At 46.9% G+C, this 16,769-nt stretch overlaps 1 protein-coding gene across 6 annotated transcripts in view; it reads left to right on the top strand.

Moving 5' to 3' along the window:
• The first annotated feature begins 7,475 nt into the window (after nt 1–7,475).
• Nucleotides 7,476–16,769, top strand: part of LOC127394120 (excitatory amino acid transporter 4-like) — a 34,804-nt gene continuing 25,510 nt past the window's right edge. For 2 of the 6 annotated variants that reach the window (XM_051639894.1, XM_051639891.1), the window contains exon 1: nt 7,476–7,845. The gene's annotated coding sequence lies outside the window, so the exon portion shown is untranslated. Of the gene's footprint in view, nt 7,846–8,633; nt 8,974–16,769 lie in introns of those variants that run through there. The other 4 variants (XM_051639892.1, XM_051639895.1, XM_051639896.1 and 1 more) reach the window with 4 other exon arrangements.

The following is a 16,769-nucleotide window of genomic DNA, read 5'->3' as shown; positions in this document are numbered from 1 at the left end:
ACCCTAACTCTGCCGCATCCACCACTAAACCCTGTCCCCTGGCACCACATCTGTCTTTTTAGATGTCTCCAGGGATGGTGGCTCAAGCACCTCCTTGGACAGCCTGGATCACCAAGTCCAACTCCCGCCCCAGAAGAGGACAACCCCAAAGTTCACACCATGTCCCTGAAGGGTGTTGTCCAAATGTTTCTTGAAAACTTTCAGGCTTGGAGCCATTACTGCTTCCCCGGGGAGCCCATTCCAGTGCTCCACCACCCTCTGGGTGAAGAATCTCTTCCTCAGGTCCAACCTAAACCTCCCCTTGCACATCTTCCCACCATTCCCTCAGGTCATATCGATAGTATCACGTATTACTCAGGTTGGAAAAGACCATTCAAGATCATTGAGTCCACTGGCAGCTTCCAGGGCTAGGCAGCCTGAGTCCATGTGTGGGTCTAGACCCTGTCTGTGCGTCTTCCCTGGAGAACTGGATCACATTTAGTGTAGACAATTTGCAGAGAATTTAGTTGAAAACATCCATGTGTCTCTAATCACACAAGAACCATAATTTTTAGGGATACATAATGTGGCTCACTTAGCTCCAGTTTTTATGGAACTGAGTTCCTGTCCCAAAGCAGACATGTCCTACAAACTGAGGCAAACACAACTGTTAAAAGGTGTGAGAGTAATTACCCATGATGTGAGTATCTACAAAACAATAATTACATTTTTAATTTAAGCCTTTATTCTGATAAAGATATCCACTATGGAAAATTTGACTTCAGAGCTTTAAAGCCTGTTAAACCTACAAGAAACTGTGAACATGCTTTTATCATGGAAATGTTGGGCAACTTTAATTATAGGAATTACTGTACTGGGCTTCTCTAATGAATACATGGTACAAGCATAGTGGGTGGTGTGACCTAGTTAAGAGAAGTGATTTAGCAAGAACATACCTCAGAAAGTTACACTCACTAGACCTTAAGAGCCAGCAGGTCACAGTGTGTTCTCTATTCATGTTCTAATTAGAGCCCATTCCTCTCCAGCATCATTAACAGTTTTATCCTAACAGACTGAAAGCCAGATTCTGATTTAATTTCCCTTCAAGTCAGTATATAATGAGACCAAGGTAAACGGGATTCTGGCACTTTATTATTTCAATAAAAAGTAAACTCCACCCCACCAACTTTACAGTTCCTGTGACTTTTAGAAATTAATTACAAGAGTTATCTGTACCTTGTGAGCTTGTCAACTTGCTGATATAACTAGAATCTATTTTGGGTGCATGCCATTAAGATACTATAAATGCCATACTTTCTGATTAGTACTATTGTTAGGTCAGCATTTCTAAAGGGACATGGCCTAAAAGTCACTATGACTTTGACAAATTAAATATTTTCCGTGGCTGAGCTCTCTCTCAAAAAAAAAAAAAAAAGAAAGAAAAAAAAAAGAAAATAAAACAAACCCACAACAAACCCCCTAAACCCCCCCAGTGTTGGAAGGCTTTCTACTTCCAGGACTTTGTAATTTGGATGATCTCGGATCGTGAAGGTTTTACAGTGTTGTGTTCTCTAGCAGGACAGCAACAGCATCACGTGGCATTTGAATCTATAGCTGCCAAGCTTTGATCAGCTGGAAAAGAAACAGAGACTCAAGAGTGAAGACACATCAGGTCATCACAAGCTCATTTCCAGCTCTATGGCTCTGCCTGTGTCCTGGTTCACACCCTGTTGGTCAGTAGTGTAACACCTCGTCTGCTGCTGGAGTGGACCTGGCTCAAGTAGCAAGTTGTACCAGAGGCCTCCAGAGATCTTCTACCAGCACTTCTGTGATTTTCAGTGCTACACTGACCATTATTCACTGGAAGCATATCCAGGACTCTGTGTAATCAGGTTCTGTTGGAATTGATCCAGTTGAAAACCTATTTTTTTTCACTTGTCTCTGCACTGATGGGGTTATTTTCCAGAGGACTCATTACCCAAGAGAGATGGCAGGGATAAACAACCTTATGAAGGATAAGACTTCTTTTTCAGCAGCGTGAGTTCATGCCAAATTCAGCTGACCAATGTCAACATGAAAGCTGTTCCCACAGCACTCTCCTGAAGAAGCTGGGTTCTCATGGTTGTATCCTTCATTGGGAAAAAAACTGGCTGGATGGCTGGGCCTAAGGAATTCCAGCTGTAAGGAAAGCTGTCATCTCCTGACAGTTTTGAGGAAGCCCATGTGAGGAACCAACCACCTATACAGCTTGCACCTTGTCTTTTGTCTGGTATAGCTTCAGAAGGCTTTCAGAGTGTAGTTAAATTCAGCTCCTTCTAATACTTTCATCTGCAAGGAATCACAAGTATTGCAGTGGGAAATCTACCAGGTAAAATACTTGCTATGTTGAAAGGATCAATAGGTCCTATCAGTGGATTGATTCAGGAGTGAAGCTCAGCAAGTTCAACCCACTGCAGGACTGAACCTGGCTTATGAGAAGGATGGAATATTATGGGGCTTACTCAGCATTTCCAGGACTGTGTGCAAGTTCATCCCCAGGCCCTGGGACAGCGTGGGACACTGTGCTTAGGTGAAGGGGAGTGGGTGAATGGGAATGGGTTTGTGTTACCTGCTTTGCTCCTGACAAACAGCCCAGCTGAGGGAAACTAGAATTTGAATGACTTCCTTCTGGCACAGTCCTGCTCATCTGGCCATGGCTTACAGGCTGCCCCAGAAGAGCAACCTGGTGTTAGTGGGCCATGGCATTGGGTGTGATCACCAGCACCCACTTAGATAATAGTCCAGGATGACAAGAAGGCTTCCTCAGCCCTGAGAGCAAAGGGCCACAAAGGGATGTGCCAAAACACAGGACCTGTGGGCACAGTCCTAAAGATGCCCTGGTGGGGGTCACACTTCCTGGGCAAAAGCTGATGTTTTCTGTCAGGGAAGCAAGCTGGGTCACTCCAAGCTGTCATTTGCTTCCAGCAAAGTGCATGTGTGCAGGGGCAACTAAGCCCACACAAAACCACAAAGAAATGCCTTCCAAAGTTCCTGGTCTGTAGTTCACTTGGAATGTGGCTGCTGCTGCTGAACTATGACATTCCAGGCACACTGGTCCAGGACTCAAGTCAATGCAGTGTTGGTCCTCATAGCCCTGTGTGGGTGCTACATGAGGATGGAGCCTGAAAGTGTGAGCAAGACTTTCAGGAATTTGGGCTCTTCAGGGGCTAAATTAAAAGGCTTAGAAATCTCAAAAGGCTTAGAAATCTCCCTCAGCTCCCTGCACTGCTGGGAGACCCTGGCAGTTTGGGCCAGTGTTTGGCACAAACAGTGTTTCCTCTGAGTTTACCTGCAAAAAAGGAGTTTTACAGCCATTCTCTTGACAGGATTGGAGAGCTTTGTTTTTTCCCTAGGACTTTTTTTTCTTGAAGTGCTTTCCCAAAGTAGTGATGCAGTACTGGCATATGGACCAGTGATGTGGGGAATCTCCATCATTGGAGAGTTTCAAATTCAACTGGACCAAATTTGTCTGAGAAACCTGATGTAACTTTGAAGCCAGCTTTGTTTCAAGCAGCAAGTTCAAGTACAAATTGACCTGCCCTACCTACATATTTCTGTGATTCTTAGATCTATTTGATCTCTTTCATTCTTAAAAAGACTGTCTGAAAAAGACAGTCTGAAATGGGCTGTGCAGGAAGAAGAGGAAGAGGACATGGACAGTTATAACTCACCCGCCTGTCCAGCTGAATAGGATCAACTTACAAAAACATGTCAGATCACATTTGTGGTGTTTGATCCCAAAGTTCACTCCCAAAGGTTCACACTCACAGCCCCAGCCTCCAGAGACCAGCAGCTGATTTTTACTGGAGCATTCTTCCTTCTGAACATAACCACTAGATGGGGAACCAAGCACTTGATTTTTCACAATTTCTTACTGAAAACTTTCACTTCCCTGGTTTTGGCTGTGCTCATACAGCTCACCACGTTCTTGCCTCTCTGTTTAGCATCCCTGCATAGTTGCCTGCTCTGGTACCCTGTGCTGTAGCTCTGGACCCCAGGATTTCAGCCCATCCCGGTTTAGAAGTGTTGCACTAGACCACAAAGGAAAGGTTGTACATCTGGGGGCACACAGCACGCAGGCTCAGATCTAAAAAGGCTGTATAGAAGCTTGGCTCTTCCAGGGAAATTATTTAACACACAAGTTTGCCAATGCACTCAGCTGCTGGTCACTGGAGGCTGGGGCTGTGAGCATGAACCTTTGGGAGTGAACTCTGGGATCAAACACCACAAATGTTTTCCTTATCTCAGCACTTCAGTCACTATCACAGTTACCTGTGATATGCTGTATTCAAGCAACACCTTTCTCTGTCAGTGCCCACAGCATTCCTTCCTCCCAAAGCCTCGTGTGCAGTTGGGTGTCTCTCCCCATGCTGGAGATGAACTCTCCCACCTGTTAACCTGAGTCTGTTTCCTTCTGCATCACATCTGCTGGGTGCCACCTGGGATGCAGGAAGGGCAGTGACCCTTTTTCCAAGCGAGGCGCCGACACGCAGGCTCTCACCAATGAAGTGCCGGGGGGGATGACACAAGTTTTCTGTCTCTGTACAACAAGAAGAGTTTACTGAAAGATGAAAACAAGAATTTTCCTGTAAACAAACCCAAAGAGAACACGCTTTTGCTGATTGTTTTTAAAAAAACTTTCAGATCTTTTAAAGTTCAGCATGAACACAACCAGAATGTACCATCAACCTCCTTCCTCAGCTTTGCAAAACAATCTTACATAGTTTTACAGCAATAGTCTGTACAAATCCAGTATCAGCCTCCTCTCGTCAAACTTCCCTTGTTTTAAACCTGTAGAAGTGAGCATCATATTCAAAGGGTCTTCAGATCATCGTTGCCATTCTGCTGATGAGGACAGTGAGACAGAAATAGTCCTTCAGAGTCCCAGCAGATCAGAGCCACATCAAGTGTGCTTATGAAAGCTGATGTAGAGCTGGTCCATCCTACTGACGCTTGTTTCACTCTAGATCCAGAAAGGAAATGTCTCAAGTGGGAAATCAGATGTGTGAGACTCAGGGCAATGCTGGACCTTGTCAGCATTGCTGACTGCCTTACACCTCACTCGCCTAAAATAATCAGAAGTACAAAGCTGCTGAATGACTGAGCCATCCCTTCCTTGCTAATAGTGGGATCCTGATGGAGGCAGAAGGGCTGCAAATGATGTGGCTGCAATGAAGGCAGGCTATGGAAAGTGCAGAGTAACTGTGGCAGGTTGCTTCTTTGCCTTTCACCCAGTGATGGTCAGGTCTGTGGAAACTGGTTCCTGCAAATTAGCTGAGAAGCAATTAAGACTGGTGATCTCCCACTGCCTCTCTAGAGTTACAGCAAATTCATTTTACCTGCTCTTCACACCCTCCTTTTTCTTGGTGCTTCTGTAATACAAAGTGTAGTACAAGTCAGAAAAATTAGTGTATCATGGACACCAAAAAATCCTGTCTTTTTTTACTTGTCCTGCTAAGATTAATGCAGGAGATTTTTGGAATCAACACATTCCTGCATCTTGCTGGTTTCTGACAGGTCTATTGCTGTAGTCAGTAAGAGGCAATTCTGCAAAAAAGGGCTCCTAAGGAGATCTGAAATGTTGCCAGTAAGCAAAGTAAAGCAAGATTTTGGCTCCAATCATCTCTCCTAAGAGGCTTTGCTTTGAGCACTGCATCCCTCTATGGATGCTACAGACTTCAGAAAAGATGTGGAACAACTGGAGAGTCCAGAAAAGGCAAGAGCTGGAAAACATCACCCGTGAGGAAAGATTGAAGAGTTCTGAAATGTTCAGTCAAACTGGGATGGTCTCAGTGGCTTCCCTAGGAGTAAAGTCCATAGTGTACAAATCTGTGATTCCATTTCTTCAATCTGTTCATGAAGATCAGGTGAAGATGTTAATGAAGATTATCTTCATCTTCAATGTTGCTGAATCAGTGCTGTGTCCTGCAGGCATCTGCCAGCCCTGCCTCCATTTCATCTTCTGGTGCTTCTGTCTTGTATAGTATCTACATAAACTGGATTGGACTCAACAAGGGACCCAGAATGCTCACCACTGTCAGGTAGATTAGACCCCTAAACCATGGGTTTCAAATCTGCCAAGATAGAGTAGAGATCTGAATCCAGATCTTCTGCTCCTGTGAAGTGGATTTATAATTGTCTATGAACGGAATAGTAAGGTATTTATTATTTTGGCAGGGGAAGAGAAAAGGAAGAGAAGAGAAGAGAAGAGAAGAGAAGAGAAGAGAAGAGAAGAGAAGAGAAGAGAAGAGAAGAGAAGAGAAGAGAAGAGAAGAGAAGAGAAGAGAAGAGAAGAGAAGAGAAGAGAAGAGAAGAGAAGAGAAGAATTTATGAAGCTGTTTCTCAGAAGCATATTACAATGAAAGTGATTTCTCTATTGAAACAGTGCTGGCATCTTAGACTATTCTTGGCTTCTTCTAAGGTGACCATTCACTGTAGATCTAGAAATGGTGACTCTTGCTCAGTTAGAAAGTAAACATTTGCTGAAATGCATGAATGGGAGCAGCAACTTCTGATACAGGAGTTGGTGCTGGAGCTGCTGGCTGCAGAGCCTGTGCTCACAGTGTTGTACAGGACACCCAGCTGGAGGTCAGCTGTGCAGCCCGTCTCCACGGGTGGAAATGATGACAGCAAGACCTTTCTAGAAGGATCCCACCACGGCCTTGAGTGGTGCCAAGGCAGCATGAGCTAAGGGAAGAGATCAATCTCTAAAAAGAAAACCAAGCAACCCCCTCCTCCGTGGGTGCGTGGGACGGACCCGCAGCACACGCAGCATCCCCGGGCAGCGGCGGCAGCGCCGGGAGCCGCTGGGCCAGCCCGGAGCCGCGGGAGCTGCATCCAGGGCTCGGGACAAGGCTCCTTTGGCCTTTCTCAGGGCCCCCAGTGCATGACTGTGTGATCTGAGAAGGTCTTCCTGTGTTTTGACTTTGCGAAGGTTTCATTGTTAACAGCAGACAGCATTACTCTCAGCTGTAGCCAGTTTGATCCCCAGGACAAGCCCTGTCTCTCAGCTCTCACCAGTGCAAGACCCGACCCCAGCCCCCCCGGCAGCAGCTCCTGCTGCAGCCAGAGCCCCTGCCCGAGGCCCCCTGGCAGCCAGGAGGGCTGAGCCGGCCAAGGGGGGCTGAGTCCAGCCAAGGGAGGCTGAGCCCGGCCAAGGGGGGCTGAGCCCGGCCAAGGAGGGCTGAGCCGTGCCAAGGGGGGCTGAGCCCGGCCAAGGGGGGCTGAGCCCGGCCAAGGAGGGCTGAGCCGTTCCAAGGGGGGCTGAGCCCGGCCAAGGGGGGCTGAGCCGTGCCAAGGAGGGCTGAGCCGTTCCAAGGGGGGCTGAGCCCGGCCAAGGGGGGCTGAGCCGTGCCAAGGAGGGCTGAGCCGTTCCAAGGGGGGCTGAGCCCGGCCAAGGGGGGCTGAGCCGTGCCAAGGAGGGCTGAGCTGTGCCAAGGAGGGCTGAGCCCGGCCAAGGGGGCTGAGCCCGGCCAGCCGCCCGTCTCGCCGTGCCCCGGCTGCACAGGCAGATGTCCCCGCACCGCCACCCCTTGTCCTTGCCCTGCCTTCCAGCCCGGCACAGGCAGCGGGGCCGGCAGAAGTGAGAGGCACAAGGAGCACGGAGCAAACCGTGGATGTGGTGCTGCTGCCCAGCTGCTCCTCTCCCAAGGATTTCTGTCCATCTGCAGGAGCTCGGTGCGCGGCCTCACTCTGCCATTGGGAGTTTGCAGATGCAGTCGTTCAACCCAAGCAGGCAGAGGCTGCTTCCTGAGCAGGCTGGGGCTCCCCCTGCCTCCCGAGCCCCCCAGGTCCACAGCATGAAGGTACAGTGAGAACCCTGGAAAGGTAATACTCAGATTACTGCACAATTTTGCATGAAGACTTTGCTATTCGTACAGGAGATCCCAAATGTGGGCAGGACTTCTGATCTGGGGAAGCATTAAAGGTGCTAAGGGACTTGCAAAGACCAGAAAATACTTTCTTATTACTGCTTTTAGAGATTTTTTTGCCCTTTCCCACTGTCGTGGGAAAAGGTGAGGAGGGTGTGGGATATCTCTGATATAATCTCTTCTTACAAAGTTTAAGCAAATCCAGGTTTTGTGAACAGAAGCTCACACACTCTGACCTTCAAGAAGCAGCTTCACTTTTGGGCTTCATGTAAGTAAAGGCAGGACACTGACACTGTCACTCAGTCTAGTCTTTCACATTTTCTACCACTCTGTGCAAGATATGTATTTTAACCAGAACTCAAGAAGTAATTTTGTGCTAGATCCCTGAAAATGCTGGTTAGACTAAGCAAACATCACTTCTTTAAATTTCAGTCCTTCTTCTGATACCGTATTTTAACTTAGTGGACCTAGAAAGTGCCCACAGACCTCCCCCATCAACTAATTTTTGAGGTAATGTTTGAAACATGGATGCAACTTATATGTGCACCTAAAAACCTGTCTAAGGGGAATCATATCATGGAGCTGAAGCCTTATTGAATAACCTTATTACTAAGTACCTAAGTGAAATCTTTCAGACAGCACCTCACTCCCCATCTTGTCAGTGCCAAGATCATGTTATTGCTCTAAGCTGGATGTTTTTTTCCCTTGGATCATTGCTCTGCATTTCCTTGTGCCTCCCACCATCAGAGGCAGACAGGTCCCTTGCAGCAAGTGGGGCTGTTACAAGAAAAAGCCTGAGTCATGTTAATTTCTTGATTTGCTGCTTAAATCCAAAGGTTTCTGTGTTATTTCCTTGCATGCTATTGCAAGGAAACCAGCAACAGTACATTCAGTGTGAAGCAATTTCAGGATTGACAGCTGCCTAATTCCCATGGGATTTTTTCCCATTGGTTAGTGCTGGGTTAGCTGGTGACCTGAGTGACATTGCAGCACGAGGCTTTCTGCCCTGGCACTCGCAGGCTTTTCTCACCTCCTAACAGGGGACTAAACAAACCTCCAGCAATCACAGCTGCAAATTCAGAAGGTAAGAGCGTGTGCATGGGTGGGAGTGTGGCAAGAAGGAGGAAAAATGTGTGCAAATAAGGCAGAGACAGAGATGGGATCTGGGAGCACATGGATGCTTCCGGTCCTCAGGCACTTGGGATCCCTTCAGTGTGGGCAGGCTGTTATGAGCATTACTTTAGCATTTGTTAGTCTTTAAGTAAGAAGAGTAAGTTGAGCAATTCTATGCACTTTAGCAGGTTTTGAGCTAATCCAGGGTGAAGAGAGGTTGTTGAGAGCAGATGACTTAACAGAGGTGCAAGGAATTAGAGCATCAGAAGAGCTGGTTTCATGCTCAGCTTGTCTGGAGCTGGAAGAGAGGTCAGTTCTGCTGGCATCCCTGTTCTGAGCCTCACTCTTCATGTCACTCTGTAGTGACTGACAGTGCAAAAAACAAAAAAAAAATATTATGAAGCAGAGCAAAGGAGTAGCAAAGCAGCTACTTCTTATCCCAGTGTTAAATGAGGGATGAAGAGATAGTGCAGGTGTCCTGGCAAATGTGGCACAATTCATGGAAGCAAAGCAGAGCAGCAGCCCAGCGAGCAGATCAACGCCCCCCGGCAAGGTTCCCTTCCCAGGCACTTCAACAGGGTCTGCTGCGACAAAGAGGAATGGAATTTTCCAGCTGGGTGCTCAGACTCCCCGTGCCACGCTCCTGGCTCCCCTCCGTGGCTGCTCACTGATGCCCGTTTAGCTGCGGGCGATGAACTGTGAGATTTCTCAGGGGCTTCTCCTGGGTCAGGAACAATCACTGGAAAAGTAGATCAGGGAGCTCACAGAGGAGGTGGCCTGATAAGCTGGGAACGTGCCTTCCCTTCGGCTCAGTTTCTGTAATGAGCTAAGAGACAGCTTCTGTTGCCTCTGTTGACAGTGCCCAAACCAGCCCCGCTCCAGGCTTTGCTGTGCAAGGACTTGGTGCCTGCCCGAGCTCAGCCTGACACCCACCGGCACCTGGGGCCACTGCTTCACCCTCTGCTTTCTGATCCACGAGAGGGGATGAGGAGAAGCCTCCCTGCCCTGGGCTTGGCGAGGATACTGCGTGAGAGGCAGAAGGTGCCGTGAGGTGTGACTGCCCGTAGCTGGCCAGGCTGTGTCCTGGCAGGGACAGCCAGCCCAGACCACCCTCCATGGGTATGGAGATCACCCAGCTCTGAGTCCAGAACTGAGTGCTCACACTGCCTGCACGTGCCAGGGAGGCTCAAGCACCAACTCTGTGCAGTTTTGGTGGGTGAAGAGTGCCCAGCAGACACTTCTGTAGCACTAAATGGGGAAAAACTATCATGGAGACACCAGCTCTGGACAACTATAGGAAGGGAAGGCCACACCTTCCCCTGAAATACTTCAAAGTGATCAAAGATGTAACAGGAACGGAAAAGCTTGTGAAGCTCATTCAACTGCTAATGTGAAAGCCAGTTTAATGACTTAACACTGCATTAATATATTTACACCTGCAAAAGAGTGGCCTGGCAGAGGTCTTGCTGACTGGACAAGATCCAAAGATGGGCAGATAGCTAAATACCACTTTGATATAAAATACCATTCTCAGCCCACAAAGGCAGATAGGCAAAGAGATGCACTTAGCATCACCTACAGTCCTTCAGAGGAGATTCTGTATCTTTGTGATACAGCTCCAGGAGATGCTCTACATTGGGAAGATTAGAAGATTCCTGCTGGATCCAGGAACTTTTGAGATCTCCAAGTGATGGTCTTATGGCAAGGCTCTATCCCAAGGAAAACAGATGTTTTGTCAAAATTAGGAGCTCAAGAAACATGACCAAGGGGTGTAATAAGAAGACTGAAATAAGTCATGTCAAGAAGAGAGAGGTAGGCCATGCTTTTCTGAGAGAGAACTTGAGAGAATGAAACACAAAGTTCATCAAGAGTGGCTGAAGGCAGCTGGTTTTAGGAGATTCTGCAATTCAGTGAAGGAAAACCAAGGGTGTTGATTTCCTCTAGAACTCTGCTTTCTCTGAAGTCCTGTAGTTGAGAATCCTTCTCCTTCCAGAAAGCCAGTGAATAACTAGACAATCAACTACCAATGGAAAGATGGAAAGAAAATTGCAAAATCAGACCCCAGAAGACAACACACTTGGGTCTGTAGTCTTAAGATTTATCTCACTTGGGAGGAGAAGAGGAGGAATGACATGAATTTATGCTGAGGAAAGCAATTATTTGAGGGGGCACCTGGAAGAAACTTGGAGGTGCTGCTGTCCCAGTGACTGCTGCAAGATCATCCACTGAGACTAAGTCTTTTATACTCCAGATCTCATTTGCATTTTAGATTCTAATTGTGTCTGCAAGTGCTGTATGCAATAGTGTTTGCACACCCACATTGCTTGAGCTGTGGGCTCTTGCTGTGTCAATGTCAGCATTGCGATTAACGTTAGTAAGCTCAGTCCAGCTCCTCTAGAGCAGCACCTGACTGCTTCTTCCTAATTATCATGCATTATTTCCAGGGTCAGGTAGACCCAGGCTTACATAATTTGCTGAAATTGTGGTGAATTCATCACCACCAGAAAAGAGTAATGCAGGTTCAGAAATTTTTCTAAATAGTATATTCTCCTTAAAAGAAAATTAATTAACACAGGGCTATTCCTGTCCTGTAAAAGGAGGTCAGACTAGATGATCACAACTGGTCCCTTTTGTCCTTGTAATACATACACACATACACAGTGTTAGGAGCTGTTGGAGAAAAGCACAATGCCAACAGTAATACCATGCAGAGAATGCTAAAGAAAGTGGGCCAAGTTAAATTTGGACAAATATATCATCAGAGCAGCAGAAGTAAAGCATTTCCATCCTGTTTTCCCAGCTCAGAGAAGAAAGACTTGGTCTGCAGTGGTGTCAGACCAAGCTGCTTGAAACCGCAGTAAGGCTTTCTGACTTTCTTGGGTTTGTACAACACACTCTAACAGGATGCACTAAAGAAAGTTGTGTTGTTGTTGAAAGCCATGCAAGGCATTCCCTTGAAGGAATTAACTGCCAGTTCAGACATTTCAGGTTATTAATATGGAGCAGGGTGTACACAAAGGTGCTGTGTCTCATCCCCATAAACAAACCACTCTCAGAACAAATAATAATTGTTCAGACAACTGCTGCTGCTGCCAAGAAATATTGTTTGCTATGTATGTATTGCTTGCCTACATCAAAATGGCAATCAACCCATGTGGTACATGCCACGTGCAGCCCTGCAGCTTCCTCTCAACACAGCTGCTCTTTCAGTTGTGGCCTATCTGCTACCATGGCTGTCCTGGGGATGCCACCATCCTGCACTGAAGAATTAATTTCATCCTCTTTGGCTTCCCAGGGACCTGCTAACATCACTCAAGCCAGAGACTATTCCAGCCCGATTGCTTCCAACAACTAGTGTTTCCTGAGCCCCCAGTTCTTGTTGGGTGGGATTCCCTCCACCCCAGCCATTCTTGGTTGCTCAAACATTCCCCAGCTGTGGCAGCAGGGAAGGAGCTGCTGGGAAGGAGCTGGGGAAGAGCAGCAGGAAAGAGATGCTGGGAAAGGAACAGAGCAGAGATAGGGCAAAGTGAGAAAAACTCTGTAAAGATGAGTATCCTCAAAAAAGACTCTGGATGATGGAAGAAACCACTGCAATTTGAGCTTCACTATTTGAAAAGCATAATTCCAAAGGAATGGAGTGAGATCTGGCAGGAGATGAAGGGATAAGAACTGAATGCATCCTTTTCATACAGTTATGGGCATCCAGCCAACCTGCCAGTCGGAATTGCCTCTTGCTAGGCAGAGAGTGGTTTTCAGAAATAAAGGTGTGGGACAAGGGAAGGTTCAACCATTGTATCTACCCTGGCTTCTCCCTCCTCCCAGGGCAACTGTGGCACACTCATCTTGTGCTGTGTGAACACCACCCTTCTCCACTGCAGGAAATATTCTCATCAAATTAATTAGAGTTTCAATAAGAAATAATATCTTTGTAAGGGAGGGCAACCCCTGGGAGTGATGCTGTCCCTCATTCTGGCAGGATGCTTTTCACAGTGCTTCAACTGCTGTATGAAGATGGATGTGGAGAAATGCCACATCTACCTGTTGTGAATTCACTTGTGAGGCTGCAGTGCACATCTGTCCCTAGAGCAGCCAGACCAACTGGGCACATCTGGAATTCAGCTCTCAAAACTTAGGAGTGACTGGGAGAGAACTTCCTAGTGCAGAAGGAAGCATCTCATAGTGTGTGTAAAAACTTGGCTAAGAGCTAAAAGGCCAGTAGAGCTTGGGAGAGACAGCCCTGGTACTTTGCTTTATATGACTAATTAGCTGAAAGTGATTTTCCATCCATCTGAACAGAGAACACAAACTCTGCAAATCACCACCAGGCAGCTGGCAGCTGTTAGTATCCCTGCTGAAGCTGCTGCTCACAGAAGCTGTGACTGTGAACAGGAAGAAAGCTGCAAAACCTGGAAGTGGAGAAGCAGTTTGTGCCTCACAGCCTGGCACAGACTGCAGGAGGCAGAGAGGCAGTGGGAAAGAAGCAAAGGAGTCTGCTCATGGAAGAAAAGACATTAAAAAACAGTGCTACATGGGCATTAGAACTGTCTGTGTGCTGTGCAAAACATGGAAAAAAATTTATTCCCAAGTCATGCTAAAATAGAAAATAGGGTAGAGTTAAATGTATAAATACAATAGGGCCAAATATATAAATACAATAAGCCCAAAAAAGGTCTTTAGGAGGAACTTGTTTATGGCATGAAACCTAAATCAAGCCTCTTTCAAATACATCAGGCAGAACAAGTGCTAGGCAATTGGTGGTGCCAGCATGGGGCTGGAAGGACAAGTCAGAGGTGGATGAGGGCAGGGAAGAAAAGCTAAGTGGCTCCTCACACCTACTATGCTGGGGACATCCAGATGAGTTTCCAGCAGGCAGCCTTCTGGGGAGAGAGCAGGGGATTCATTCTTCAATGGAGGTGTCAGCAACATCTGTTAAACAACTTAACTAAGTGGTGTTGCTAAGACTTCAGGCATCACCAGAGCAATCACCTTGGGCATCTGCAGATTTCTTTTAAAAAGGCACCAAAAAAATAATCACACAAAGTCCTGAAGCAGACCTCCCCGTAGAAGCGTGCAGCACAAGTTCCCCGTGCACCTGGGAGAAGCAGGGAGCATGAGCTGGGATTCAAAATAGCTGAAACGTGTCAATCACAGACACTCTCAGCAGAACCAAGGAGAAAACAAGGGCACTTTTGAGAGATAGAAACTTCAGGAGCTCACAGAAGTTTGTCTCACTCATAAGTTGAAACAATCCAGTAAAAAATTTGGGGGAATAATTTTTGTCATCAGATACACCTTTTTTTTTAACTATCACTTTCTCCATTTTGTTGTCCCATCAGAAACTCTAAGCAAAGTGTCCTGGCAGGTGCTGCCAGTGAGAACTGCATCAAATGTTCTTTCTCTTTTAGCCCTCCTGGGCCTCTTCTCCTTGGCCTTTGCTCACTCTCCAGGCTGCAGAGGGATGATGCACCCCAGCAGCTGGGGTACAGAGCGACACTGCAGAGTTCTTGTGAGAGCTGCAGTCTATCCAACAAGGTGAAAAAACATATCATGAGAGGCACTCACGTGAAGAAATGTTACAGCTCTGGTGGGAGTAGATTTACATCAGTCTGATCAAAGCCAAAACATTCCTTTATAAACATTTCTGAATTTTCCTGAACTTCATGTGTTGCAAGAGTTGAAATTTTGACTTTGTTTCAAAACAGGGCTAAAATAAATGTTGAAATATTGGCACTTCCCAAAGGAAGGAAATTCCATTATTTGAGCTGCTCTATGAAACACAAAGGAGATTCATTTGCAGAAACTCTGCAAAGTTGGAATTAAGGTTACAACTGCATAATTGGACTCTGCTCCCTAGGCCAAGGGAACAGCACAGGATACAAAATTAATCCTAACCCCCCAATTAAGGTTACTGTAACAAGAAGAGCAAGACCACAAAATTGCAAAATCCGGGAAAGGAAGGCTTGAAGGATTGCTTAACACACAAGAACACCGTGGCAATTAGCAACTGGGAATATCCCAGTGGCTTCCAGAAAACATCCACGTTCCCCTGCCATGTCCAGGTAGGGATGGTTCCCATACCCACATGTCCAGGATGTACAGGATGCTCCTCAGAGGGGGGTGTCAGCAGTCCAGACATACCAAGCCCTTTCAAAAGACTGATAGAATAAATGTGTATTGAAAGACAGTGTCACCAGGGGATGCTGGACACAGCCATCTGCTGGGGTTTTTCTAACCCAACCCCACAGCCTCCATGTCTCATCCAGGGCATGCAGAGCAAACTGAATTTGCACACTTAGCCCATTGCTAGGTGTTTTTTAAAGATCCAATAGATAATCATGTCTTTCTTTAAAAAGCAAAGAGATTGTAAAAGAAGTAGTTGCTCTACTGGACATGCAAGCCGTCTGTTAAAATCTGTCCTCAGAAGTCCTTGGCCCAGAATGGCACTTGCTTAGGACTGAGGTCTTTCCAAGTTGGGCAGAGGGCAGGTTTAAAGAGGGAGTGGGTGCAAAACAAACTGTCCTGTCCCTATGTAACATTTTTAGTCTACTTGTGAGATTAGCATAAATCATGTTGATGGGTGCTTTGTGAAGAAAATCACCAGGGAGGTGATTTCAGAAAGCTGTTCCAGGCTGTTTCCCAACAAGCTCTTTATCTTCAAATGGCTGTGCAAGAACTCTCTTGGTAAGGTGACTAAGTGTCAGGAGGCACAGTTGTCATGTCTTTTCTGATTGCCTCTCACAAGAGTGACATTGTGAGTGTCCTTTTTACCCGTTGCTGATAATTTATGGTGCCATGTGGCTGCTGTGCCCTAGGAATGACACTCTTGGAATGAGGAGGAGTTGCTCACCATGGGGTTGGTTCCCAAAGGATTGTTCCATGCTGGAAAGGCTCTGCCTGGGCATCAGGCACTTCCATTCCAAGGGAGCAGAGCTCTTCACCTCCTCCATGGCTTCAGGCTGTTGCTCTGTGTCCTATTTAATAGCTCAAAGTTGTCTGGAAATCACCACAGCTGCAAATCAAAATGAAACATGAAAAAAGCTGCTGAAGGAGAAGGTTTGAAGCCTTTGTCACTGTGCATTTATGGTTCAAAAAGGCCAAGGAGGATTAACCAGGCGATTAAAAAACTGGGTAGGACTTAGCCCAGATTCTAGGAGCAAAGCTGAACTTCAGGAAGCAGAACAGAGCAATTACTCCCTGTTAGCCAAGCATTTCCCCCAGCACAGGGTTGAGGGTTGGCTGAGTGCAGCTCTGCCGCTCTCTGGGCAGTGTCCAAAATGCTCCAGGGCAGCAGAGCCTCCCGCAGACACTGAGTGGGGAGGTCGAGAGCATTTCTGTAAGAAAAGCTGCTGGACAAGCCACCGGGAGCAGCAGGGGCAGGAGGAATGAGAGATACTCTTTCTCTGGGGCTGCCCAACGGCGGCCGATGCTGTGGACCCGGCGGGAGGAGCAGAGATCAGCCCTGCACCAGGCTGCCCTGCCACCACCTGCCTCTGTGGCTGGACTGGCTCTCAGCACCATTTCTCAGGAGTGTTTTGGGTGTGTGGTGCAGGCAGAGTGCTGGAGTCTACTCCCCATAAACAGGAACATTCATTTGGGAATAAAATTATGTCCTTGTGTAGCCTATTCCAGCATGAGTTTTGCTGGAAAGATCACTGAAACTTTGCAGGGTACAGGGCTTGGGTTTCCAGTCCCCATCTGATGCTTGAAGGACCTGGGACCTCATTGAGCTCATGCAGCTTTCAATAGGAAGATTAGTGCTATTTACAT

This window comes from Apus apus, chromosome 24, assembly GCF_020740795.1.
Source record: "Apus apus isolate bApuApu2 chromosome 24, bApuApu2.pri.cur, whole genome shotgun sequence".
Lineage (NCBI taxonomy): Eukaryota > Metazoa > Chordata > Aves > Apodiformes > Apodidae > Apus > Apus apus.
The sequence above is the reverse complement of the archived record's forward strand: the minus strand, read 5'-3'. Positions and strand labels throughout refer to the sequence as shown.